Source organism: Labrus bergylta, chromosome 23, assembly GCF_963930695.1.
Source record: "Labrus bergylta chromosome 23, fLabBer1.1, whole genome shotgun sequence".
NCBI lineage: Eukaryota > Metazoa > Chordata > Actinopteri > Labriformes > Labridae > Labrus > Labrus bergylta.
Genome location: NC_089217.1, coordinates 3,977,112 through 3,992,588, shown reverse-complemented (window position 1 = coordinate 3,992,588; position 15,477 = coordinate 3,977,112). Strand labels below are relative to the sequence as shown.

Below are 15,477 nucleotides of genomic sequence, written 5' to 3'. Positions count from 1 at the left end.
TACATACCTATGTCGATAAAAATGAAAAAATGACATACATACCTATGTCGATAAAATGAAAAAATGACATACATACCTATGTCGATAAAAATGAAAAAAACGACATACATACCTATGTCGAAAAAATGACATACATACCTATGTCGATAAAAATGAAAAAATGACATACATACCTATGTCGATAGAAATGAAAAAATGACATACATACCTATGTCGATAAAAATGAAAAAACAACATACATACCTATGTCGATAAAAATGAAAAAATGACATACATACCTATGTCGATAGAAATGAAAAAATGACATACATACCTATGTCGATAAAAATGAAAAAACGACATACATACCTATGTCGAATAAAGCGACATATATACCTATGTCGATAGAAATGAAAAAACGACATACATACCTATGTCGATAAAAATGAAAAAATGACATACATACCTTTGTCGATAAAAATGAAAAAATGACATACATACCTATGTCGATAAAAATGAAAAAAACGACATACATACCTATGTCGATAAAAACGAAAAAATGACATACATACCTATGTCGATAAAAACGAAAAACACGACATACATACCTATGTCGATAAAAATGAAAAAACGACATACATACCAATGTCGATAAAAATGAAAAAACGACATACATACCTATGTCGATAAAAACGAAAAACACGACATACATACCTATGTCGATAAAATGAAAAAACGGCATACATACCAATGTCGATAAAAATGAAAAAACGACATACATACCTATGTCGATAAAAACGAAAAACACGACATACATACCTATGTCGATAAAATGAAAAAACGGCATACATACCTATGTCGATAAAAATGAAAAAACGACATACATACCTATGTCGAATAAAGCGACATACATACCTATGTCGAAAAAATGAAAAAATGACATACATACCTATGTCGATAAAAATGAAAAAAACGACATACATACCTATGTCGAAAAAATGACATACATACCTATGTCGATAAAAATGAAAAAATGACATACATACCTATGTCGATAGAAATGAAAAAATGACATACATACCTATGTCGATAAAAATGAAAAAACAACATACATACCTATGTCGATAAAAATGAAAAAATGACATACATACCTTTGTCGATAAAAATGAAAAAATGACATACATACCTATGTCGATAAAAATGAAAAAACGACATACATACCTATGTCGAATAAAGCGACATACATACCTATGTCGATAGAAATGAAAAAATGACATACATACCTATGTCGATAAAAATGAAAAAATGACATACATACCTATGTCGATAAAAATGAAAAAAACGACATACATACCTATGTCGATAAAATGAAAAAACGACATACATACCTATGTCGATAAAAATGAAAAAATGACATACATACCTATGTCGAATAAAACGAAAAACACGACATACATACCTATGTCGATAAAAACGAAAAAATGACATACATACCTATGTCGATAAAAATGAAAAAACAACATACATACCTATGTCGATAAAAATGAAAAAATGACATACATACCTATGTCGATAAAAATGAAAAAATGACATACATACCTATGTCGATAAAAATTAAAAAACGACATACATACCTATGTCGAATAAAGCGACATACATACCTATGTCGATAGAAATGAAAAAACGACATACATACCTATGTCGATAAAAATGAAAAAATGACATACATACCTATGTCGATAGAAATGAAAAAATGACATACATACCTATGTCGATAAAATGAAAAAATGACATACATACCTATGTCGAATAAAGCGACATACATACCTATGTCGATAGAAATGAAAAAATGACATACATACCTATGTCGATAAAAATGAAAAAATGACATACATACCTATGTCGATAAAAATGAAAAAATGACATACATACGTATGTCGAATAAAACGAAAAACACGACATACATACCTATGTCGATAAAAACGAAAAAATGACATACATACCTATGTCGATAAAAACGAAAAACACGACATACATACCTATGTCGATAAAAATGAAAAAACGACATACATACCTATGTCGATAAAAATGAAAAAACGACATACATACCTATGTCGATAAAAACGAAAAAATGACATACATACCTATGTCGATAAAAATGAAAAAATGACATACATACCTATGTCGATAAAAATGAAAAAAATGACATACATACCTATGTCGATAAAATGAAAAAACGACATACATACCTATGTCGATAAAAATGAAAAAATGACAAACATACCTATGTCGAATAAAACGAAAAAACGACATACATACCTATGTCGATAAAAATGAAAAAACGACATTCATACCTATGTCGATAAAAATGAAAAACAACATACATACCTATGTCGTTAAAAACGAAAAACACGACATACATACCTATGTCGATAAAAATGAAAAAACGACATACATACCTATGTCGATAAAAATGAAAAAACGACATACATACCTATGTCGATAAAAATGAAAAAACGACATACATACCTATGTCGAATAAAGCGACATACATACCTATGTCGAATAAAACGAAAAAACGACATACATACCTATGTCGATAAAAATGAAAAAACGACATTCATACCTATGTCGATAAAAACGAAAAAACAACATACATACCTATGTTGTTAAAAACGAAAAACACGACATACATACCTATGTCGATAAAAATGAAAAAACGACATACATACCTATGTCGATAAAAATGAAAAAACGACATACATACCTATGTCGATAAAATGAAAAAACGACATACATACCTATGTCAATAAAATGAAAAAACGACATACATACCTATGTCGATAAAAACAAAAAAACGACATACATACCTATGTCAATAAAATGGAAAAACGACATACATACCTATGTCGATAAAAATGAAAAAATGACATACATAACTATGTCGAATAAAGCGACATACATACCTATGTTGAAAAAACGACATACATACCTATGTCGATAAAATGAAAAAACGACATACATACCTATGTCAATAAAATGAAAAAACGACATACATACCTATGTCGATAAAATGAAAAAACGACATACATACCTATGTCGATAAAAATGAAAAAATGACATACATACCTATGTCGAATAAAGCGACATACATACCTATGTCGATAGAAATGAAAAAATGACATACATACCTATGTCGAATAAAGCGACATACATACCTATGTCGATAGAAATGAAAAAATGACATACATACCTATGTCGATAAAAACGAAAAAATGACATACATACCTATGTCGATAAAAATGAAAAAACGACATACATACCTATGTCGATAAAAATGAAAAAACGACATACATACCTATGTCGAATAAAGCGACATACATACCTATGTCGATAGAAATGAAAAAATGACATACATACCTATGTCGATAAAAATGAAAAAATGACATACATACCTATGTCGATAAAAATGAAAAACAACATACATACCTATGTCGTTAAAAACGAAAAACACGACATACATACCTATGTCGATAAAAATGAAAAAACGACATACATACCTATGTCGATAAAAATGAAAAAACGACATACATACCTATGTCGATAAAAATGAAAAAACGACATACATACCTATGTCGAATAAAGCGACATACATACCTATGTCGAATAAAACGAAAAAACGACATACATACCTATGTCGATAAAAATGAAAAAACGACATTCATACCTATGTCGATAAAAACGAAAAAACAACATACATACCTATGTTGTTAAAAACGAAAAACACGACATACATACCTATGTCGATAAAAATGAAAAAACGACATACATACCTATGTCGATAAAAATGAAAAAACGACATACATACCTATGTCGATAAAATGAAAAAACGACATACATACCTATGTCAATAAAATGAAAAAACGACATACATACCTATGTCGATAAAAACAAAAAAACGACATACATACCTATGTCAATAAAATGGAAAAACGACATACATACCTATGTCGATAAAAATGAAAAAATGACATACATAACTATGTCGAATAAAGCGACATACATACCTATGTTGAAAAAACGACATACATACCTATGTCGATAAAATGAAAAAACGACATACATACCTATGTCAATAAAATGAAAAAACGACATACATACCTATGTCGATAAAATGAAAAAACGACATACATACCTATGTCGATAAAAATGAAAAAATGACATACATACCTATGTCGAATAAAGCGACATACATACCTATGTCGATAGAAATGAAAAAATGACATACATACCTATGTCGAATAAAGCGACATACATACCTATGTCGATAGAAATGAAAAAATGACATACATACCTATGTCGATAAAAATGAAAAAATGACATACATACCTATGTCGATAAAAACGAAAAAACAACATACATACCTATGTCGTTAAAAACGAAAAACACGACATACATACCTATGTCGATAAAAATGAAAAAACGACATACATACCTATGTCGATAAAAATGAAAAAACGACATACATACCTATGTCGATAAAAACGAAAAAATGACATACATACCTATGTCGATAAAAATGAAAAAACGACATACATACCTATGTCGATAAAAATGAAAAAACGACATACATACCTATGTCGAATAAAGCGACATACATACCTATGTCGATAGAAATGAAAAAATGACATACATACCTATGTCGATAAAAATGAAAAAATGACATACATACCTATGTCGATAAAAATGAAAAAAATGACATACATACCTATGTCGATAAAAATGAAAAAACAACATACATACCTATGTCGATAAAAATGAAAAAATGACATACATACCTATGTCGATAGAAATGAAAAAATGACATACATACCTATGTCGATAAAAATTAAAAAACGACATACATACCTATGTCGAATAAAGCGACATACATACCTATGTCGATAGAAATGAAAAAACGACATACATACCTATGTCGATAAAAATGAAAAAATGACATACATACCTATGTCGATAGAAATGAAAAAATGACATACATACCTATGTCGATAAAATGAAAAAATGACATACATACCTATGTCGAATAAAGCGACATACATACCTATGTCGATAGAAATGAAAAAATGACATACATACCTATGTCGATAAAAATGAAAAAATGACATACATACCTATGTCGATAAAAATGAAAAAATGACATACATACGTATGTCGAATAAAACGAAAAACACGACATACATACCTATGTCGATAAAAACGAAAAAATGACATACATACCTATGTCGATAAAAACGAAAAACACGACATACATACCTATGTCGATAAAAATGAAAAAACGACATACATACCTATGTCGATAAAAATGAAAAAACGACATACATACCTATGTCGATAAAAACGAAAAAATGACATACATACCTATGTCGATAAAAATGAAAAAATGACATACATACCTATGTCGATAAAAATGAAAAAAATGACATACATACCTATGTCGATAAAATGAAAAAACGACATACATACCTATGTCGATAAAAATGAAAAAATGACAAACATACCTATGTCGAATAAAACGAAAAAACGACATACATACCTATGTCGATAAAAATGAAAAAACGACATTCATACCTATGTCGATAAAAATGAAAAACAACATACATACCTATGTCGTTAAAAACGAAAAACACGACATACATACCTATGTCGATAAAAATGAAAAAACGACATACATACCTATGTCGATAAAAATGAAAAAACGACATACATACCTATGTCGATAAAAATGAAAAAACGACATACATACCTATGTCGAATAAAGCGACATACATACCTATGTCGAATAAAACGAAAAAACGACATACATACCTATGTCGATAAAAATGAAAAAACGACATTCATACCTATGTCGATAAAAACGAAAAAACAACATACATACCTATGTTGTTAAAAACGAAAAACACGACATACATACCTATGTCGATAAAAATGAAAAAACGACATACATACCTATGTCGATAAAAATGAAAAAACGACATACATACCTATGTCGATAAAATGAAAAAACGACATACATACCTATGTCAATAAAATGAAAAAACGACATACATACCTATGTCGATAAAAACAAAAAAACGACATACATACCTATGTCAATAAAATGGAAAAACGACATACATACCTATGTCGATAAAAATGAAAAAATGACATACATAACTATGTCGAATAAAGCGACATACATACCTATGTTGAAAAAACGACATACATACCTATGTCGATAAAATGAAAAAACGACATACATACCTATGTCAATAAAATGAAAAAACGACATACATACCTATGTCGATAAAATGAAAAAACGACATACATACCTATGTCGATAAAAATGAAAAAATGACATACATACCTATGTCGAATAAAGCGACATACATACCTATGTCGATAGAAATGAAAAAATGACATACATACCTATGTCGAATAAAGCGACATACATACCTATGTCGATAGAAATGAAAAAATGACATACATACCTATGTCGATAAAAATGAAAAAATGACATACATACCTATGTCGATAAAAACGAAAAAACAACATACATACCTATGTCGTTAAAAACGAAAAACACGACATACATACCTATGTCGATAAAAATGAAAAAACGACATACATACCTATGTCGATAAAAATGAAAAAACGACATACATACCTATGTCGATAAAAACGAAAAAATGACATACATACCTATGTCGATAAAAATGAAAAAACGACATACATACCTATGTCGATAAAAATGAAAAAACGACATACATACCTATGTCGAATAAAGCGACATACATACCTATGTCGATAGAAATGAAAAAATGACATACATACCTATGTCGATAAAAATGAAAAAATGACATACATACCTATGTCGATAAAAATGAAAAAAATGACATACATACCTATGTCGATAAAATGAAAAAACGACATACATACCTATGTCGATAAAAATGAAAAAATGACAAACATACCTATGTCGAATAAAACGAAAAACACGACATACATACCTATGTCGATAAAAACAAAAAAACGACATACATACCTATGTCGATAAAAACAAAAAAATGACATACATACCTATGTCGATAAAAATGAAAAAACGACATACATACCTATGTCGATAAAAATGAAAAAACGACATACATACCTATGTCGAATAAAGCGACATACATACCTATGTCGATAAAATGAAAAAATGACATACATACCTATGTCGATAAAAATGAAAAAATGACATACATACCTATGTCGATAAAATGAAAAAACGACATACATACCTATGTCGATAAAAATGAAAAACACGACATACATACCTATGTCGATAAAAACGAAAAACACGACATACATACCTATGTCGATAAAAATGAAAAAACGACATACATACCTATGTCGAAAAAATGACATACATACCTATGTCGATAGAAATGAAAAAATGACATACATACCTATGTCGATAAAAATGAAAAAATGACATACATACCTATGTCGATAGAAATGAAAAAACGACATACATACCTATGTCGATAAAAATGAAAAAACGACATACATACCTATGTCGATAGAAATGAAAAAACGACATACATACCTATGTCGATAAAAATGAAAAAACGACATACATACCTATGTCGAATAAAGCGACATACATACCTATGTCGATAGAAATGAAAAAATGACATACATACCTATGTCGATAAAAATGAAAAAAACGACATACATACCTATGTCGATAGAAATGAAAAAATGACATACATACCTATGTCGATAAAAATGAAAAAACGACATACATACCTATGTCGATAAAAATGAAAAAACGACATACATACCTATGTCGATAAAAATGAAAAAACGACATACATACCTATGTCGAAAAAACGACATACATACCTATGTCGATAAAAATGAAAAATGACATACATACCTATGTCGAATAAAGCGACATACATACCTATGTCGATAGAAATGAAAAAACGACATACATACCTATGTCGAAAAAAACGACATACATACCTATGTCGATAGAAATGAAAAAATGACATACATACCTATGTCGATAAAATGAAAAACGACATACATACCTATGTCGATAGAAATGAAAAAATGACATACATACCTATGTCGAATAAAGCGACATACATACCTATGTCGATAAAAATGAAAAAATTACATACATACCTATGTCGATAGAAATGAAAAAATGACATACATACCTATGTCGATAAAATGAAAAACGACATACATACCTATGTCGAAAAAAATGACATACATACCTATGTCGATAGAAATGAAAAAATGACATACATACCTATGTCGAAAAAAACGACATACATATCTATGTCGATAGAAATGAAAAAATGACATACATACCTATGTCGATAAAATGAAAAACGACATACATACCTATGTCGAATAAAGCGACATACATACCTATGTCGATAGAAATGAAAAAACGACATACATACCTATGTCGAAAAAAACGACATACATACCTATGTCGATAGAAATGAAAAAATGACATACATACCTATGTCGATAAAATGAAAAACGACATACATACCTATGTCGATAGAAATGAAAAAATGACATACATACCTATGTCGATAAAATGAAAAACGACATACATACCTATGTCGAATAAAGCGACATACATACCTATGTCGATAAAAATGAAAAAATGACATACATACCTATGTCGATAGAAATGAAAAAATGACATACATACCTATGTCGATAAAATGAAAAACGACATACATACCTATGTCGAAAAAAATGACATACATACCTATGTCGATAGAAATGAAAAAATGACATACATACCTATGTCGATAAAAATGAAAAAAACGACATACATACCTATGTCGATAGAAATGAAAAAATGACATACATACCTATGTCGATAAAAATGAAAAAACGACATACATACCTATGTCGATAAAAATGAAAAAACGACATACATACCTATGTCGATAAAAATGAAAAAACGACATACATACCTATGTCGAAAAAACGACATACATACCTATGTCGATAAAAATGAAAAATGACATACATACCTATGTCGAATAAAGCGACATACATACCTATGTCGATAGAAATGAAAAAACGACATACATACCTATGTCGAAAAAAACGACATACATACCTATGTCGATAGAAATGAAAAAATGACATACATACCTATGTCGATAAAATGAAAAACGACATACATACCTATGTCGATAGAAATGAAAAAATGACATACATACCTATGTCGAATAAAGCGACATACATACCTATGTCGATAAAAATGAAAAAATTACATACATACCTATGTCGATAGAAATGAAAAAATGACATACATACCTATGTCGATAAAATGAAAAACGACATACATACCTATGTCGAAAAAAATGACATACATACCTATGTCGATAGAAATGAAAAAATGACATACATACCTATGTCGAAAAAAACGACATACATATCTATGTCGATAGAAATGAAAAAATGACATACATACCTATGTCGATAAAATGAAAAACGACATACATACCTATGTCGAATAAAGCGACATACATACCTATGTCGATAGAAATGAAAAAACGACATACATACCTATGTCGAAAAAAACGACATACATACCTATGTCGATAGAAATGAAAAAATGACATACATACCTATGTCGATAAAATGAAAAACGACATACATACCTATGTCGATAGAAATGAAAAAATGACATACATACCTATGTCGATAAAATGAAAAACGACATACATACCTATGTCGAATAAAGCGACATACATACCTATGTCGATAAAAATGAAAAAATGACATACATACCTATGTCGATAGAAATGAAAAAATGACATACATACCTATGTCGATAAAATGAAAAACGACATTCATACCTATGTCGAAAAAAATGACATACATACCTATGTCGATAGAAATGAAAAAATGACATACATACCTATGTCGATAGAAATGAAAAAATGACATACATACCTATGTCGATAGAAATGAAAAAATGACATACATACCTATGTCGATAGAAATGCAAAAACGACATACATACCTATGTCGAAAAAAATGACATACATACCTATGTCGATAGAAATGAAAAATGACATACATACCTATGTCGATAAAAATGAAAAAACGACATACATACCTATGTCGATAAAAATGAAAAAACGACATACATACCTATGTCGAATAAAGCGACATACATACCTATGTCGATAGAAATGAAAAAATGACATACATACCTATGTCGATAGAAATGAAAAAATGACATACATACCTATGTCGATAACAACGACATACATACCTATGTCGATAAAAATGAAAAAACGACATACATACCTATGTCGAATAATGCGACATACATACCTATGTCGATAGAAATGAAAAAATGACATACATACCTATGTCGATCGAAATGAAAAAACGACATACATACCTATGTCGAATAAAGCGACATACATACCTATGTCGATAAAAAGGAAAAAACAACATACATACCTATGTCAGAAAAAACATAAGTTGAAAAAAAACAAACATACATACCTATGTCGGAAAAAAACGACATACATGTCGGAAAAACAACACACATACCATGTCGATAAAAATGACATACATACCTATGTCGATAAAAACGAAAAACACGACATACATACCTATGTCGATAAAAATGAAAAAACGACATACATACCTATGTCGATAAAAACGAAAAAACAACATACATACCTATGTCGTTAAAAACGAAAAACACGACATACATACCTATGTCGATAAAAATGAAAAAACGACATACATACCTATGTCGATAGAAATGAAAAAATGACATACATACCTATGTCGATAAAAATGAATAAAACGACATACATACCTATGTCGATAAAAATGAAAAAACGACATACATACCTATGTCGATAAAAATGAAAAAATGACATACATACCTATGTCGAATAAAGCGACATACATACCTATGTCGATAGAAATGAAAAAAATGACATACATACCTATGTCGAATAAAGCGACATACATACCTATGTCGATAGAAATGAAAAAATGACATACATACCTATGTCGATAAAAATGGAAAAATGACATACATACCTATGTCAATAAAAATGAAAAAATGACATACATACCTATGTCGAATAAAGCGACATACATACCTATGTCGATAGAAATGAAAAAATGACATACATACCTATGTCGATAAAAATGAAAAAATGACATACATACCTATGTCGATAAAAATGAAAAAATTACATACATACCTATGTCGATAAAAATGAAAAAAACGACATACATACCTATGTCGATAAAATGAAAAAACGACATACATACCTATGTCGATAAAAATGAAAAAATGACATACATACCTATGTCGAATAAAGCGACATACATACCTATGTCGATAAAAAGGAAAAAACAACATACATACCTATGTCAGAAAAAACATAAGTTGAAAAAAAACAAACATACATACCTATGTCGGAAAAAACGAAAAACACGACATACATACCTATGTCGATAAAAATGAAAAAACGACATACATACCTATGTCGATAGAAATGAAAAAATGACATACATACCTATGTCGATAAAAATGAATAAAACGACATACATACCTATGTCGATAAAATGACAAAACGACATACATACCTATGTCGATAAAAATGAAAAAATGACATACATACCTATGTCGAATAAAGCGACATACATACCTATGTCGATAGAAATGAAAAAATGACATACATACCTATGTCGATAAAATGAAAAAACGACATACATACCTATGTCGATAAAAATGAAAAAACGACATACATACCTATGTCGAAAAAACGACATACATACCTATGTCGATAAAATGAAAAAACGACATACATACCTATGTCGATAAAAATGAAAAAATGACATACATACCTATGTCGAAAACACGACATACATACCTATGTCGAAAAAAACGACATACATACCTATGTCGATAGAAATGAAAAAATGACATACATACCTATGTCGATAAAAATGAAAAAAACGACATACATACCTATGTCGAAAAAATGAAAAAAATACCTATGTCGATAAAAATGAAAAAATGACATACATACCTATGTCGAAAAAATGAAAAAAATACCTATGTCGATAGAAATGAAAAAACGACATACATACCTATGTCGAAAAAAACGACATACATACCTATGTCGATAGAAATGAAAAAATGACATACATACCTATGTCGAAAAAATGACATACATATCTATGTCGAATAAAGCGACATACATACCTATGTCGATAAAAGTGAAAAAAACGACATACATACCTATGTCGATAGAAATGAAAAAATGACATACATACCTATGTCGATAGAAATGAAAAAACGACATACATACCTATGTCGAAAAAAACGACATACATACCTATGTCGATAGAAATTAAAAAATGACATACATACCTATGTCGAAAAAATGACATACATATCAATGTCGAATAAAGCGACATACATACCTATGTCGATAAAAATGAAAAAATGACATACATACCTATGTCGAATAAAGCGACATACATACCTATGTCGATAGAAATGAAAAAATGACATACATACCTATGTCGAAAAAACGACATACATACCTATGTCGATAAAAATGAAAACAACGACATACATACCTATGTCGATGAAAACAAAAAACGACATACATACCTATGACGATAAAAGCAAAAAAATGACATACTATGTCGGAAAAACAACATACATACCTTTGTCGATAAAAATGAAAAAAACGACATACATACCTTTGTCGATAAAAACAAAAAAACAACATACATACCTATGACGATAAAAGCAAAAAACGACATACATACATACGTCGAAAAAACCCCGAAAAAACGACATACATACCTATGTCGATAAAAACAACATACATACCTATTTCAATATAAACGAAAAAACGACATACATACCTATGTCGATAAAATGAAAAAACGACATACATACCTATGTCAATAAAATGAAAAAACGACATACATACCTATGTCGATAAAATGAAAAAACGACATACATACCTATGTCGATAAAAATGAAAAAATGACATACATACCTATGTCGAATAAAGCGACATACATACCTATGTCGAAAAAACGACATACATACCTATGTCGATAAAATGAAAAAACGACATACATACCTATGTCAATAAAATGAAAAAACGACATACATACCTATGTCGATAAAATGAAAAAACGACATACATACCTATGTCGATAAAAATGAAAAAATGACATACATACCTATGTCGAATAAAGCGACATACATACCTATGTCGATAGAAATGAAAAAATGACATACATACCTATGTCAAAAAAACGACATACATACCTATGTCGATAGAAATGAAAAAAATGACATACATACCTATGTCGAATAAAGCGACATACATACATATGTCGATAAAAATGAAAAAATGACATACATACCTATGTCGATAGAAATGAAAAAATGACATACATACCTATGTCGATAAAAATGAAAAAACGACATACAAACCAATGTCGATAAAAATGAAAAAATGACATACATACCTATGTCGAATAAAGCGACATACATACATATGTCGATAGAAATTGAAAAACGACATACATACCTATGTCGAAAAAACGACAGACATACCTATGTCGATAGAAATGAAAAAACAAAATGCTTACCTATGTCAATAAAAACGAAAAAACGACATACGTACCTATGTCGATAGAAATGAAAAAACAACATACATACCTATGTCGAAAAAACGACATACATACCTATGTCGAAAAAACGACATACATACCTATGTCGATAGAAATGAAAAAATGACATACATACCTATGTCGATAAAATGAAAAAACGACATACATACCTATGTCGATAGAAATGAAAAAATGACATACATACCTATGTCGATAAAAATGAAAAAACGACATACATACCAATGTCGATAAAAATGACATACATACCTATGTCGAATAAAGCGACATACATACATATGTCGATAGAAATTGAAAAACGACATACATACCTATGTCGATAAAAATGAAAAAACGACATACATACCTATGTCGAATAAAGCGACATACATACATATGTCGATAAAATGAAAAAATGACATACATACCTATGTCGAAAAATCGACATACATACCTATGTCGATAAAAATGAAAAAACGACATACATACCTATGTCGATAAAAATGAAAAAACGACATACATACCTATGTCGAATAAAGCGACATACATACCTATGTCGATAGAAATGAAAAAATGACATACATACCTATGTCGATAAAAGCAAAAAAATGACATACTATGTCGGAAAAACAACATACATACCTATGACGATGAAAACAAAAAACGACATACATACCTATGACGATTAAAAACTAAAAAATGACATACTATGTCGGAAAAACAACATACATACCTATGACGATGAAAACAAAAAACGACATACATACCTATGACGATAAAAGCAAAAAACGACATACATACATACGTCGAAAAAACCCCGAAAAAACGACATACATACCTATGTCGATAAAAATGAAAACAACGACATACATACCTATGTCGATGAAAACAAAAAACGACATACATACCTATGACGATAAAAACTAAAAAACGACATACATACCTATGACGATAAAAGCAAAAAACGACATACATACCTATGTCGAAAAAAATGAAAAAATGACATACATACCTATGTCGATAGAAATGAAAAAACGACATACATACCTATGTCGATAGAAATGAAAAAACGACATACATACCTATGTCGAATAAAGCGACATACATACCTATGTCGATAAAAATGAAAAAATGACATACATACCTATGTCGAAAAAATGACATACATACCTATGTCGATAGAAATGAAAAAACGACATACATACCTATGTCGAATAAAGCGACATACATACCTATGTCGATAGAAATGAAAAAATGACATACATACCTATGTCGATAAAAATGAAAAAGCGACATACATACCTATGTCGAAAAAACGACATACATACCTATGTCGATAGAAATGAAAAAATGACATACATACCTATGTCGAAAAAAATGAAAAAAACGACATACATACCTATGTCGATAAAAATGAAAAAACGACATACATACCTATGTCGCATAAAGCGACATACATACCTATGTCGATAGAAATGAAAAAACGACATACATACCTATGTCGATAGAAATGAAAAAATGACATACATACCTATGTCGATAAAAATGAAAAAACGACTTACATACCTATGTCGAATAAAGCGACATACATACCTATGTCGATAGAAATGAAAAAATGACATACATACCTATGTCGATAAAAGCAAAAAAATGACATACTATGTCGGAAAAACAACATACATACCTATGACGATGAAAACAAAAAACGACATACATACCTATGACGATTAAAAACTAAAAAACGACATACAT

General features: G+C 29.6%; 1 protein-coding gene across 1 annotated transcript in view; it reads left to right on the top strand.

Annotated features, from left to right (window-relative positions):
* ada2b (adenosine deaminase 2b) overlaps nt 1-15,477 on the top strand; it is a 99,732-nt gene that overhangs the window by 68,763 nt on the left and 15,492 nt on the right. The gene's annotated exons all lie outside the window — the stretch shown is intronic.